Source organism: Schistosoma haematobium, chromosome ZW (assembly GCF_000699445.3).
Source record: "Schistosoma haematobium chromosome ZW, whole genome shotgun sequence".
In the NCBI taxonomy this organism is placed as follows: Eukaryota; Metazoa; Platyhelminthes; class Trematoda; order Strigeidida; family Schistosomatidae; genus Schistosoma; species Schistosoma haematobium.
In genome coordinates this window covers 16,493,971-16,509,426 of record NC_067195.1, presented here as the reverse complement: position 1 = coordinate 16,509,426, position 15,456 = coordinate 16,493,971, and the positions used below count along the sequence as shown (strand labels likewise).

The 15,456-nt window shown below is 30.0% G+C and overlaps 1 protein-coding gene across 1 annotated transcript in view; it reads right to left on the bottom strand.

Moving 5' to 3' along the window:
- MS3_00002886 (uncharacterized protein) overlaps window positions 1-15,456 on the bottom strand; it is a 271,766-nt gene that overhangs the window by 255,509 nt on the left and 801 nt on the right. The gene's annotated exons all lie outside the window — the stretch shown is intronic.

The window sequence follows — 15,456 nt, the reverse complement described above, 5'->3', positions numbered from 1 at the left end:
ACATATTCTCCTGAGTAGATTTATGCTAGACGGAAATAGTTATACATTGTTTCATGATTTTCAAAAGTTATGTGGAAAAGGTAAATTGTTGGTGTAAAATATCAAATGTGATTCCACATTATTTTATTTAAGTTTTTACTAAATCCAGTTCCTCAGAAAGCTCAATTCATATTGCTCGTATCTATAATTATTAGTATTATTACTAAGCTCATGTGGTACTAATTCGGAATTGTTTTTATAAAGCCTTATTACTCACGTAAAAACAATTGGTTAACAAATAATGTTTCTGCAGTTTATGTCATAGAGTATAAGAAATAGTACTTATTAATAAACTTACCGTAAACTGCTTCTCGATGAATTAGATTGTGAACATCTTTAGATATGAAAAATCTGTTGTCATAGGTTTTCTTAATCGATGTTACTGAATGATTGTTATTTTAAGCAGTAAACCTGAAATCTGGCTAAAAATCTGCTTCTATGAACTTGAGCAAAATAGATAGTTACTCTGATAATTTGGATAAATATTAATATGTTTCATGTGTGTTGTATCGTTCTTTAAACTTTAGACAATAGAGTATGTAGTATATAAAGATAATTATATTTTAAGTATATAAAACATTTCTTACGTCTGTAAAAGCTTCGTGAATTCGTTGGACGAACGTTTTTAACATTACATGTTACATTCCGTACGCGACTTTGATATCAATTGACTGATTCATTGAAGGTAGATTCTTGGATTTTGATGGAGTTTTGTTCTCTGAGCAAAATGGTTTGGTTGTGGAGCTTTCATCGTTCTTCTGGATGACATCATCAGCACAAAGTTCAGATAGAAGCAGATAGATTGTTAGATCTTAGGATCTTAGTTATTATACTACATTCCACATAATAATCCTCCCTTAAAAATATTGACTACAGCTTTCTTTTCAATTTTCACTTATTTAAATAGTAACCCACTCATTTCTAATAAGACCTTTTTTTAATATAACTAGATCTATGAACTCATTGAGAGCTATTTAACCCAGATACATTCACAATGATTTAACCATGTAAAAGTAAGTTCATCTGTTAAGCATAAACGAATGCTTTAGACGAAGTTCATACAAAACATCTGATATAGAGATCTTTTTGCCCTGCAGTAATACAGAATAATTAAATGATGAAACGATTGTGATTAATTTGTGTTAAAATATCTTAAGAATGATATAAAATCAGTACAAACGTGGTTAATATAGTTAGTTTCAATTTGCTGCTGGTGGTGTTATCTTATATACTTCAATGAAACATGTTTAGCTTAACACAAACTCCTCTTTATTCATAGAACCGTTTGCTCTTAACAAACTATTCAGTTGTTTTTTTAAAGTTTCTCAACAGAATCTAGAATGGGACTTAACTATTCCGTAGACAGACAGTTAAATAATTTCATATTAAGTTGAAATCATGAGTCAGTTGAAGCTAGACCACCATTGAAAACCTGAAAGCACTGGACGGCCGTTTCGTCCTAGTATGGGACTCCTCAGCAGTGCGCGTCCACGATCCCGCACCAACGCGGGGCTCGAACCTCAGGACCTACTGGCTTCGCGCGCGAGCACTTAACCACTAGACCACCGAGCCAGTGGTTGAGTGCCCGCGCGCGAAGCCAGTAGGTCCTGAGGTTCGAGCCCCGCGTTGGTGCGGGATCGTGGACGCGCACTGCTGAGGAGTCCCATACTAGGACGAAACGGCCGTCCAGTGCTTTCAGGTTTTCAATGGTGGTCTAGCTTCAACTGACTCATGATTTCAACCTGTGAAATTTCTAAAACTCTCCACGAAAACCCATTCTGTTCATATTAAGTCTTATTCTTCAATAAATTCTTATGTCACCGAACAAACTTGTAATTAAAGGTATTCAGAAGTACTTAACAAAGTGAATCATATATATATAAGATAAAGATAAACAAAGCCTGAATAACGTTTACTTGTCTGGAAAATAAACCTTTGTCATATATTTATAATTCATGTTTATGTTAAATGTCAAAACAAGTGGTTAAGTAAAATTTCTCTTTGTTATTCCAGTACATGCATACATTTCAATAGATAATAATGGCAATAAAGTTTCCTGTTTTTTTCTCTCAGTGCAGCATTACCAGTAAAGGTGATCCAGTTTGTTTTATAAACATGATTTTTATCTATTTCTTTTAAGATACTCTCAGTTAATTTACAATTCACATTACCTATTCTGTACAATTAATAATAACTGTATTTCAAATTGATAGTTTTATGTTTTAGTTTGTTCTAGTTTGGAATTACACAACAATCGGGTGAAATGTATCTGTTATCATATAATAATAAATATCAATAAAATAAACTGTTGATTGCTGTCAAATTATTGTCATATTTGAAACTCAACTTATTTTGTCTATAGGTTAAACGTTTTCACGCGAGACCAAGTGTCCTGAGCTCTAATCCCGCGCGCTGAATCGTGGATGTTCAATTCTGAGGAGTCCCATATCAGAACGAAATGACCGTCTAGTGCCTCTAGGTTTTTATTGATAGTCTAACATTGGCCGATTCATGATCTCAATTAAAAATTACGTGTTAATTAAATTTCGAAAAGCTATCTTGCAGCAAGTCAGTACAACGTCTACAATAAATAAAACAACATACTTGTGCATATCCAATAGTAAAAACTTGAAAAAAAGAAAATAATACACAATTATATTTGCTTGTTGAGTGATGGAAGTTCTCCTTAAAAAGGTGATAATTTGATAAATTATTCAAAAGAAACCATAAACTTATAACCGAACGATCTTGGGCCGAATAAATGGGGGGGATTATAAAACTCTCATGACTAGTTTGTGATGGTTCAAATCGATCAATGAACAGCAGTTACTTCAAGGTTAACAGTTACTGACTAATGGCTTCTTCCATGAAACTTAGATTTACAGTTTACTTGTCAACTGAATCCAACCATATAATATCAGTTTTTACTTGATTTGTAAGCAAGCAAACGACCATATTTTGAAATAGAAATCATTGTAAAGACTGTCAATAAAATGAATTTTAGATGTTAAAAGATAAATAAAATAAATGAAATATACATGTCGTCGCCTACTTTATGATAAACTTAATAAAAACCAAAAGAAGGAAATTCAACTTAAAGGGATGCTTTATATATTAGAAGGAATCTGTTGAATATCATTCTTTATAAATAAAACCTAATCACACCTATTCAATGAGTTAATGTTGTATATATTTTAAGTTGTTGTTCTTTTGTTCCTTTTGTTTAAACAAAAAATAGTGTTGATGTTAGTTCATTCAAATATTGTTACATCTTCTTCCTTAACATAAACCATTAAAAGTAAAGATATTTTCATTCATAATAAAAATAAAATGTAATAATCTTTGATATATTTTAATATTAAGATTTTCTAGAATAATTTCACTGTTGCCATGTTCTGTTGTTTGTTTGTGTTCTTTTTTTCTAAATGACCAAAGGTTGATACTCCTCACCAGATACAAATGTCAGCAACATAAAATTGTATTTCTTGATAATTTCATTTTTTAGGCCTTTTCAAAAAAAGTTATATTGTATAGGTAGAAATATAGGAGTGATTATGATGACGTTTTGATTGTGATTACACACTCATTGAAAGATATTTAGTTTTAGTTTTGGTTCTACAATAATGAATATTTTGCTTACAAGTATAGACCTGCTTCTTGCATATACTTTGGTACTTATGCCTGTTATATCGCATGAATCAAGGAGCATCGGTCGAAGATCTCTAGGCTTCTCTTTCCTAGTCTCTCCTTCCTTGTTCTACTAATGGTCTTGATTTCTCCCTTCAACTCTCGTCTCCATGACTTGTCTGGTCTTCTGTTTTTCATATAAGAGCTTGCTCTACGATGTAGTTTAATGGTTTTTGAAAATAATTTATTATCCATCTCATAAAATGGCAGTTGACTTGCTCCCTGTCAGAGTACATTATTGTTGATGATATCTGGCCGATTGGTTTGAAATATCATGCATGCATGGCTTTTTATAAATGCATATGCTTTGCTGACGATCGTTGTGATAACTCTCCAAGTTTCGGCTCCGAATAATAGCACTAACTAACTGTTTAGATTGATAATTCTGACTTCAGTTTTGGCCAACAACTGCGTTGGGTTTTAAGTATTACTTGATTGTAGGAATAGTGTCCCAGCTTCTCTATCTTGTGAGTCTACGTCTGCATCAGATTCGCTTTTTTTATCAGAGATGCTGCTCAGGCATGTAAATGCACCTAACTCTTCTGGAACTTTGTAAGAAAGAGTGATTTAGTTGGCACTTGCTGCTTTATATTTCAGAATCTTGTTATTTACCTTGTGAATTCTAAGGCCAGAAGCCACTGCTTCACTGGCCGTCTCCGTATGTCTTTGTTGATGTGTACGCAATGGAAATGCTTAGTCATACACAAGCTTCAAATCATCCAGTTCCATCCAAGTTGATCACTGTATTTGACACACATCTTGAGATAAAATGGTCTTTACAATACAGTTGACAGCTAACAGAAATAGAAAAGCAGATAGCAGGCAGCCTTATTAAATATACGTTTCCACTTCGAATGAGTCTATGTGCTGCCCTTCATTCTTATTTACGTACATACACCTGATTTGTTCTCTAAGACATTTACATTATAATCTCTGAAAATATAACACAGTATTGTAATATTTAAACCTTTATCCAATGTTTCGCTTAGTCTCGTAGTAAATAAACATCTATAACAGAATCACTGCAATCGTAATCAAAATATGAGTGTAATGCAAACGGAATATCTTACTTGTTTCAAGCAAAAACCTTTGTAAGATATCACTACAGATCCTTATATATTTGTATTTTAGGATAGACGAAATTTTCTACTTCAAACAGTTCCAATAAGTGACTTTTGGAAATATGGTAATTAATTACTCAGTTACTTTCTAAATTAGTATGAGGATTTGTGGAAATTGCAGTATTTTCATATTTGAATCCACGAAGAGTTGCTCAAGATCATGGATTGATTAAAGTCACACATAATACCGTTGGATACCGGCTCAATGGTCTAGAGGTTATTCGTTTTGGCGCGAGATTTAAGATCTTCAGCTTGAGTCTTGCGTGCATAATCGTGGATGCGCACTGCTAAGAAGCTTCATACCAGAATGAAATGGCCATCCAGTGCTTCCGGGTTTTCAATATTAGTCTAGCTTAGACTTACTCATCAATTCAAATACATTCTAAATACCAAGTAATTCGATGTTAAGGTGTGACGAAAACCTCTTAATAATGACTAATCTAATCAGGTTTTATGTATATTGTAAAATGATTTACCTTTACACTGGATATGTGAACATACATATATTTTCTATCTAATTTAATCTCTCATTGGTTATATGAATTAGTCTAAACAAATTATTGAATTATTACTTCTATCAAAATAAACAACTCACTTATAATATTCATTCTATCTTTTTTTGTTTAATTTATATGGCGGAAAATAAGGAAAAACATTCAGAAGAATAACTAAACGTGTTTTGTTTATATTTAGAAAAAGCTAGCTCTGTTAACGTTTAACCAATGCTACATTAATCATCTGTTTAATGTTAAAAGAATTCCAGAACTGAATGACACGCTCTTTATATTTAGACGTAGAAGCAGTTAGGTTTTATAGTTAGTTATTGAATGACTCAGTTTATTGCGAAATTTTAATTTAATAAAAGCTGACGTAGACTGAATTTATCCTATACCAAAATATCTCATTTACACCTCATACATATATTATATAGAAATGTTTTACATTAGGTTTTTCATATTTTGTTTAGATAATAAAAACAGGGATAATTTTTGACATCTAATGTAACACAGGCACTATAAACAAAGATGAATAGTAGCTGGCAGTAGAATTCAGGACACACGTTTCGTCCTATTTAGAACTCGTCAGCTGAATATACCTTCATCTCACAATTGATGTTCACTCTGGCACTCGAACCCAGTGCCGTTCGCTTCAAACGTCATCGCGTTATCCACTTATTTACTGAGTCCTGATAGCCACTTGCTTGTGCAATCGAGTGAAGTTTAAATTCATTTTATAATTTGCACATGATGCAAGTAAGAGACTGATTAATTGCAATCCTAAATATCAATGAGAAGACTCAAGTAAACAATACACACACAATTAATATACATTCCATAAAACGTTTGAGTTGGTGTGCACTATAAACTACTTACATCCAATAGATTTAAATATAAATCAAATGTATATCCACATTAATTCTAGATTATATAAGAAAGTTTTAAAATGACATCGTAAATTATATTCTATCTAATGCAACTTAAGTTTTATGTAAATCCCAAATTGAATTATTATTATTATTAATATTATTATTGTTATTGTTATTTTGTAATATGCAAGCTAAATATCAGTTAAGTCTATAATGTGAAAATATTGGTTCAATTCAATATTTCAGTGAACTAATGATCATATATATATATATATATATATATATATATATATATATATATATATATATATATATAGACAGACGGATATAATTCCACTAATAATATAAAGGTTATCAATCTATTAAAAGAGAATATTATAAATATTTATATTATATCCAAAGTGCATATTTATTTATCGAGACAAACAAGAACTAAATATCATTTTATCTCTATTTAAATTGTCTCAATCTATAGTTTTATCCATAGGTATCCATATGTTTTATGAGTGTTATTTTTTTTCGTGTGTGTGTTTGTGTTACTGTAAAGTAATTAAAAGTGAATGGATATAAGTGAATTTCATTGATTTAAAGTTTTTTTATTTAGTAACACAAAAAGTGTGCAAAATTGGTGATTACTTAATACTCTATATTTTTTTAAAAAAAAGTTTCATTCCATGAAGTTCCTACAAGATTATAGAAGCAAACAATGTCAATAATTTCTCTCTAATGAAATAATTGAAAGTAGCAAAACATATTAGATAACCTTAAAAATACTACCGGTTGCTTTGTATTAAGTGTTCGTTTTCAATATTGTGGTCAATTATATTATATATAAATGAATAAACATACATATATATGTGGATCATTAACTGACTTGTATGATAAATCAGTAGTTTTAATAATTGAGATCATGAGTCAATATAAGCTAGATCATCATGGAAAACCTGGAAGCACTGGACGGCCACTTTGTCCTATTGTGGGACTCCTCATTAGTGCTCATCCACGATCTCACCTCACGAGACTCGAACTCAAGACCTATCGGTCTCGTGCGCGGACGCTTAACCTCTAGACGACTGAGTTGGCATCAAACGTGGATGTGCACTGCTAAGAAGTCGCACTTTAGAGCGAAAACGCCGTTTATTTCTTCCAGGTTTTCCATGGTGATCTAGCTTCAATTGACTCATGGTTTCAACTATTGAAATTACTAAAATCTCCACAAAACCTCTTCTAAAAATAATTTTCTGTACGAAAATGGGTAAGTGATTTTTTTCTTTCCATTTCTTTAGAATTAAACGACTCACTAAACAAATAAGTATAAATATTATAGTCACTCACTAATAACTTATTCCGAATTACATTTATTCTACTATTGGTTACTATTAAATCATTGAACATCCTGAAATTAGATACTTTAGTAGGTTTTATCTATCTAACCGGACGTTTTGGATATATATGCAACAGTTTAAGTTTCTGCGTTATTGATATTAAAAATTTTCATTGAATCAGACTTTACCACCATTGCGATGAAGATACATCTAGTTAATTTGTCTTAAAGTGCACGTTCTACTATAAACCTAATTTGGTTTCACTAAATCAGTTGAATACGTAATATATATATATATAATGTATGAACACGTTTTTACTTATGGTGAAACAAAACTGACCGAAAAACTGTGATTTATGGACGACTTTTAACGAATTTAAAAGGACGATAAATTTAAGACAATCAGGAAACAGTCAGTACCGAATAAGAACGTAGTATTCAATACCGGAAAATTATGGTGGATACAATTGTTTAACATGGTTTACCAACTTTCAAAAGTTAGAAAGAGGCTGCCCGGTTCTGAAGTCGTGATGTATGCGGTACAGGATCTCATCTGTGGGGCTTTATAGTAGTCAACCTCTGAAGCTAGGATAAACTCGTGAAAACTATTTTAGCCTCGACTACATTGTTTATATATCATTGGTGTGTACTCCCGTGATGGAGTACAAGACATTCGCTTGTGAACGACGATATGGTATACATAAAGAAGTCCAGATAGTCATCCATATGATCTCTAGTCATCCGTGTATATTGGAGAACCCGCCTGCACATACTGTTGTATAATTGGTATTATAGATGTGGCTTGACAGTTTCTTAAGCTTGAGACTTTTTCCTTCAACATACATTACATCAAAACACATCATCACGATAGTTTGCACAAGGTCCAGCCATTTGATTACCACGGTCACAAATAATGGAACTTTTCAATAATCACACTTTTTGTAGCTGCTTAAATAAAATGTCTTTAAAATCTTCTGTAAGGCGATCGTACGTGAGAGATGGGTACTGATATAGGTTCCATGACCTTGAAATCGCTCACTTGCTTCTGGTCGACTCGTCCATAAATTATAGACTCGCCGTGATATTACTTTGTCGCATACTGTTGTAAATAATTGATCAATAAAAAATTAACCGAAATGAAATTCATTTATTCCTTACATATTTCATTGTCTTTCGGCTGTTCTCTCATTTAGACATGAATGATTTGTAAAATAAAGTTCTGATCATTATTATTATTTTACAATGGTTCGAACTCGGTTAAAATATATACGAATACGTCTACTTATTGTTATATTGTTCCAGCTGAGTTAACGAGTTTGACAGACTGATAACTACTGAGATAAAACAGACTGATTGATGCTATGATCCTCAATGAATACATATCAAAATTAGGGTCGCTGTTCGAGAAAGAAATGTGTTCAAATAATGTTTGACACAGTATAGACGTGAGAAGATATAGAGCAACATATGATTTCCTGTAAAATCACTCATTCGACCGCAAAATTGTGAGCATTTATAAAGTTTACTTATGGACCCACAATATACGAAACTTAAATACCGGAGAGGACTTATATGACAGTGAAACACTTATTTGTATTTTGGCTTCATACTAAAAATAAATTTATATTTTAATAATTGTCTGTTTACGTCCTGTAAGTTATTACAACAATATTGATACCGCGGTTGATTTATAAAACACTTAAACTCAATGTTCATTAAAGTAAACAGTTCGTTTCAAATCCTTTTTTATTTTCTTTAGTCAAATACACATTCATTAGTTATCTATTAATATACTGAGACAATAAAAAGCAGACAATTTGTGTGTCCGATACCGATAGTAATAATAATAGCAACAACAATATTAATGAAAGAATATATATATATATATATGACTAAGAAATCGGATAAACTCCCACCCTTAAAGACTTAAAGTCTTTCCTTATTGGTTATATCTGTTTCTCGATTTATTAGAAATGAATTAACGGTTATTGAATTATTTGATTCTGAATAAACAAATCAACACGTAAGCCAAAACCAAAAAAAATGTTGGACAATTTATGTAAAATTAACCAAAAGACATTCAATGTGTGTTGGTTATAGTCCGTATGAAGTTTATATATATATACGTAATACACATGCATATATACCAAATTACGAAACGACATCCTTTGTATTAAATGTCACAAATAAATGTTTATATTATTGGATATAGTTTAGATTATATTTCCTTATATATATATACGAATCAAGACTATTAGGATTGCAATAGCATTCACATAATATTTAGGAATCAAATTAGTTCACGTAATTATATATTCAGATTAGATAAGTACATTTAATCAAGTCAAACTTATTAAGTAAATGACAGATTCTGTGAATAACCTAAAAAATCTATTTTTCTCAAGTAATTCGTTTATTATTGTCTGATAAGAAAATTCAAATCATCACTATAACATATTTGGATCATACCTTATACTGACTACATCTCCTAGGACAATGTTAAGTTAACAAATAATAGGTGTTTTCAGATTTAGCACTATTGCATAATATCATTTTACAGCAATTATGAAATATCTGTTTTTTTCAGAAACTCTTACAATGTAATTTTGTCACTTTTCAGGTGTTTTTTATGTATATTTGTTTTTTATGTATCCCTCAATAAAGACATCGTTAATGAAAAGTTTACCGTCTTTAGCTGTACAAGTTACAAAAAAGTATAATGAGAGACAACGTGGTGGCTGGCACTATACATTGAGAATAATGAATATTATTCAGATGTCTATGCCTGAAGTGCTAACATCTAGCATGGGATCACTAAATATTCATCGTCAGGATCGATCAAGAAATAAGAAAATGAAACTTGTTGAGCTACTTTGTGCTGATAATTCTATATTGCACCAAAAATATAATACTGAATAAAGCCACCAATAATAATAACTATGTCCTGACAAAATCCATGGTCATTGCTCCATATACTCCGAAGATAAGTGAATATAAAATACTGTCAAGAACAATTAAATCGAATTGTATGGTTTACATTATTAACATCCCTTTAACAAATGATCAGTCAAAATATTTTGTAGATCTCATCTCAAACAATGAGCTCGTAGTTTTAAATTTTGCCCAACCTTTTTCGTATCAATCTGCCAATGCATGTTAGTTTGCAGAACGAGATGTACAATAAGTGTATAAAGTTTAAATAAACTATTGATTTGGCTCAAAAATAAAAAAAAGTAAGAACACGCTAGGTGGGAGATAAATTGATTTACGCATAATAATTTCAGTGAAAAGAAAATAATTTCAAATATTACATCAGTTGATTGTTGGAAAGGGATTTCTACGTTCAATCTGCAATGATGATGGGATCATGAATGAGCACTATGAAGAAACTCTATATTAGGACAAAATGGCTATCAAATACTTATGGATTTTCAATGATTACCAAACTTCGACAGGTTAGTACTCTTGATAATACTCAAAAAAAGTGAATAAAACTGTTGAAAATTACCCAAATCTCTATATATCAGTAAATTTTTTAAAGATGAATCATTAGATATTTTATGATGATTCACTATAGGAAAAATCCATAAATTTAGCGGGTGTTTCATTTATTTATATCTAATGAAGAAAAATAATTTCTAATTTTGTTTATGTACTTTAACTATAATCGTAATTAAACACTTTCAGTAATATCTTTTATCTATTTTACTTTGTTGAATCTAATTATTCCTATTAAAACGCTATTGAAATGTTAGAAATGAAAAGAAGAACAAAACAAAGAAAGGCAAAATAAATCGCTTTATTTCTACACTATTCTAAAAGCATAAATCAAAATTTAATATACATACCATTTAACCGATGATACATTAGTTATTTTCTGAATAAAAGTTGATCAATTTAAAATTGGATTTATTTTATTAGAAAAAAAAATCGATTGGACACAGGATAATATTTGTCACGGTAATTAAAAGAAAAACAAACTCATTTCAAATATTGATCAAAATTGTTTGTTTGATGAAAGCGTGAAACAAGTGAGTAATTTTCGAAATAATTAAAATTATTGTTACCATTGGATACCGGCTCAGTGGTCTAATAGTTAAATGTTAACATGAGATAAAAAGTCGTGAATTGGAATCTCACATGTGTGATCGTGGTTGTTCACCAGTGAGAAGTTCCATAATAGGATGAAGCAGCTATCTAGTGCTTCCAGGTTTTTAATGGTAGTCTAACATTGATCGATTTATGATCTCAATAAAAACAATTAGGAATCTATGAAAAATGCCTGTTTAATTCTTTCTTATATACCTTACGTAAAGGATAAATAGAGTATTTTTGTCAAAATTTATATTTTTTTACTGAATGCCTTTTATTTGATAATTACAGGGATCATTAAAAGATTTCTTGAAAATCCACATAATATAGTTAAACTAGTTTACATTAAGAACAAAATGATCTAGTGAGTTTTATAATGATACGTAATAAACTTGAGTTTGAATATCCTTTCCTTATAAACTTCAGCACAACTAACATTTATGACTAGCTTTGACATTGTAATGAAGTCACTAATTTGAGAAATAAATCCGAGTTCACATTTTTTTGGATGCATTATAACTCGTTGCGACAAAATAGCACATCCTGGTAGTTATTCAGTGATAAAACGTTGAAAATACTAATGAATCTATAGGAGTTTGAAGTTTTAGAAGAATAATTTGCCCTATACTTCCACTCAGTTTATATATACTACTTTTATAAACGCCACTTATAGGTCAAGAAAATATAATTATGAGTATGGGGATTCGTGAGAATTGTAGCAATTTTGAAAGTTGATTCCACGAATCCAACTAAACTAGATTACCATTGAAAATCAGGAAGTAATGGACGGCTGTTTTGTTCTAGTATGAGACTCCTTAACAATGCACATGTGCGATCAGTGATCTAGTTAAGATTGATTCGTGAATTCAACTGCTAAAAAACTTAATATTCACTCAGTAAATAAATTTTTTTACAAAGACAGGAAATTTATATAGTTATTAATTAGCACTAACTGGCTGTGAAAGTAAACAGTGGCAGCGGAAATAATTTGATGTCCATTACTGTAGACCAAATGAAGATATTGTTGTAACAGTAACGCCAGTTCATTGATCTGTCCTTACACGTTTCCTTATAAAAATCGCGCATTACTTATATACATGATTTTGATAATATTCATAATTAATATTATAAATGTTCCTGTGATATGACATAAGAACCATTTCAAACAACTGAAGTTTCAGCTGTGTAGAACAAGTGATTACTGAACTGCATTTCACTATTTTATTGAATTAATTACAATTTCATGTTACCATAATAACTTATCAAAAACAATTAGTGTCTTATTAATTTCTTTCTTTAAATCTATCTATTAAATTCCAACTAGACTTGATCATAATATGACACGACTGTTCTATTATCTACAATATCTTCATGAATAATATCTAATTCTTTAAAATAAAATTATATAAATCATGTCATAAATATCATCCGATAGTACTAGTTAGTGAATATGCTAAAAACATTGAATCCCATAAATAAATGTTTTACGACTGAATATAACCAGTAATCAAATTTTTTGTAATCTATGTCACATCACACTTTTTATCATTGAAAGATAATAGATAGCTTCTTACTTATAATATTAGACTAGCAACTATATGATGTAATTACACTGATAAATTTCTTCTAAAAAAAAAATATATAATACGATGTTTTAACGGTTAAGATTGTGAGTCAATGAACAACCTGGATGCACTGGATGGCCTTTTCATCCTATTGTAGGACTTCAAAGTACAATATTTTGTTTATAACCAACTATGAAATAACATTTTTTCAACTTCTTGTTTTGTTTTTCTAATGTTAGAACGTATAGTTTAATGATTAGATCATTTTTATACTTAACAACAAAAACTAACCCCCTAACCAACCATTCTTTTCTTAGAATTTTTATTCCTTTCTATAGAATGCTGAGTATCATTTGATATAAATAATCTTTCTAGTGATCTTATCTAATTCTCTAAATACCCCTGTTTTTATTTTTATTATTAATTACATTCAGCTTCTATGTAGATGTAAGTACACATGTGAATCTTTTGAATAATGTATTTGTAAAACTGTTTAATTGAAAGAAGAATTCAAAAACGTTTAATAAATGAATCCATTGTAGAAAAGCTCTTTTTTTTCTTGTTTTTAGTGTAAGTGAAATGTTATACTGTTTGTTTGTTTCAAGTACAAATAAACATCTTAACAACTATCAGATTTATATTTTTTTAATAGTCTTACTTAAGACTGTTGTTTCAATGAAAACAAATTAGTGAATTAATTACTTCAACTATATGGACTTATATTTGAAAGATATAAATTATTTTACAAGGACAGGTGATTCCATAAAATATGGTATTTCAAATGATGTCATCAATAAACCGGTTTAGATACGTTGAGCAGTAAATCGACTTCATTATGTACATTGTAACCAGTTCAGTTTCTTTTCAAATCAATACTAAATAATTGAAAATACTTCAGTCATTTAGTACAAATGTTGGATTTTCTTAAATTTCACAGCCTTTTTTGCCATAAGACAAGTAAGTAGAAACAAACCTTTTTGATCACTAGGAATGTATTCAGAATAGATATGATCTTGTTTTTGTAAATATCTGCATTTCATATACCAATAAAAATTAAGATAGTTCAAAGTCCGGTTTGTTCAAAACCATGTTTAAACTTTTAATTTAATCAATCATAGAGTTTCAAACTCATAATAAGATAAAACATTGCCAGATTTGTTCAAACACATTTTGTTTGTAATCATTTTTTTTTCAATGAAGCATGGATTTTGATCCCATAAACTCTTTATTTATAGAATGATTTCCAAAGTCAAAAATTAAATCCATCCAAATGGATTGAAATCATGAATAGGTGATTAAATTTATTCGTAAAATATTAACTACCCAATATATTGGTTACCAAAATTTGATCTTTGTGTTCATTAAAATCGTTGTTTTAAATAAAACTGAAAAATAGTAAATACTGTTCTATTTGAACATAATAAAATATGGTTAAATAGAATAGTTTCTTCATATGAGATAGTCACCTTAATCAATCACCTTGTTCCAATGCTCCCTATTTTTCAGATCGATTTAACACTTTCTACTTGAACTAATTAACAGGTTGTATTAAATAATGCCGGACATGTTACAGTGTTTCCTTTTGTGTGACTAAAATGTTTATACACAATAAAATGATTTCAATCCATTATTATTATTATCATTATTATTATTATTTAGACTTCAAAATTTTGTGAACATAGATGGTCCACAAAAATGTTTCATATAACTTCAGAGAGTACAAAGTTGAACTTCAAGTTGTTTAATTATGAAAGATATAAAAGTACTTTTATGTCATAAACTATGATAGCATTCCGCAGAAAAGAACCTAAGATGATTAACCGATGTTTTTTAAGATCTATACAATCGCCCTGTCTCTACTTATAACTAATTAAGATTTCCAATGTGCCATTTGGCAAAAAGTAGATTTAGGAAATAATATGATTAAATAGCATATAACGGCTTTTAGACAAATGTCGACAAATCGTCTGTACGACATGATGATGATGATGATGATTTGGATGATGATGATGATTTGGATGATGATGATGATGATTTGGATGATGATTTGGATGATGATGATGATGATGATGATGATGATGATGATGATGATTTGGATGATGATGATGATGATGATGGTTATCGATAAGGTCAAAATGTTCCCTTAGACAATATAATGAGAAAAGAAAACTGATCATTTTATTGCTGACTTACCTTTTGATAATTTGAATTCTGACTGAGTATAATGAATATTAAGCTTATTTAGAATATTCTAAGTTTATG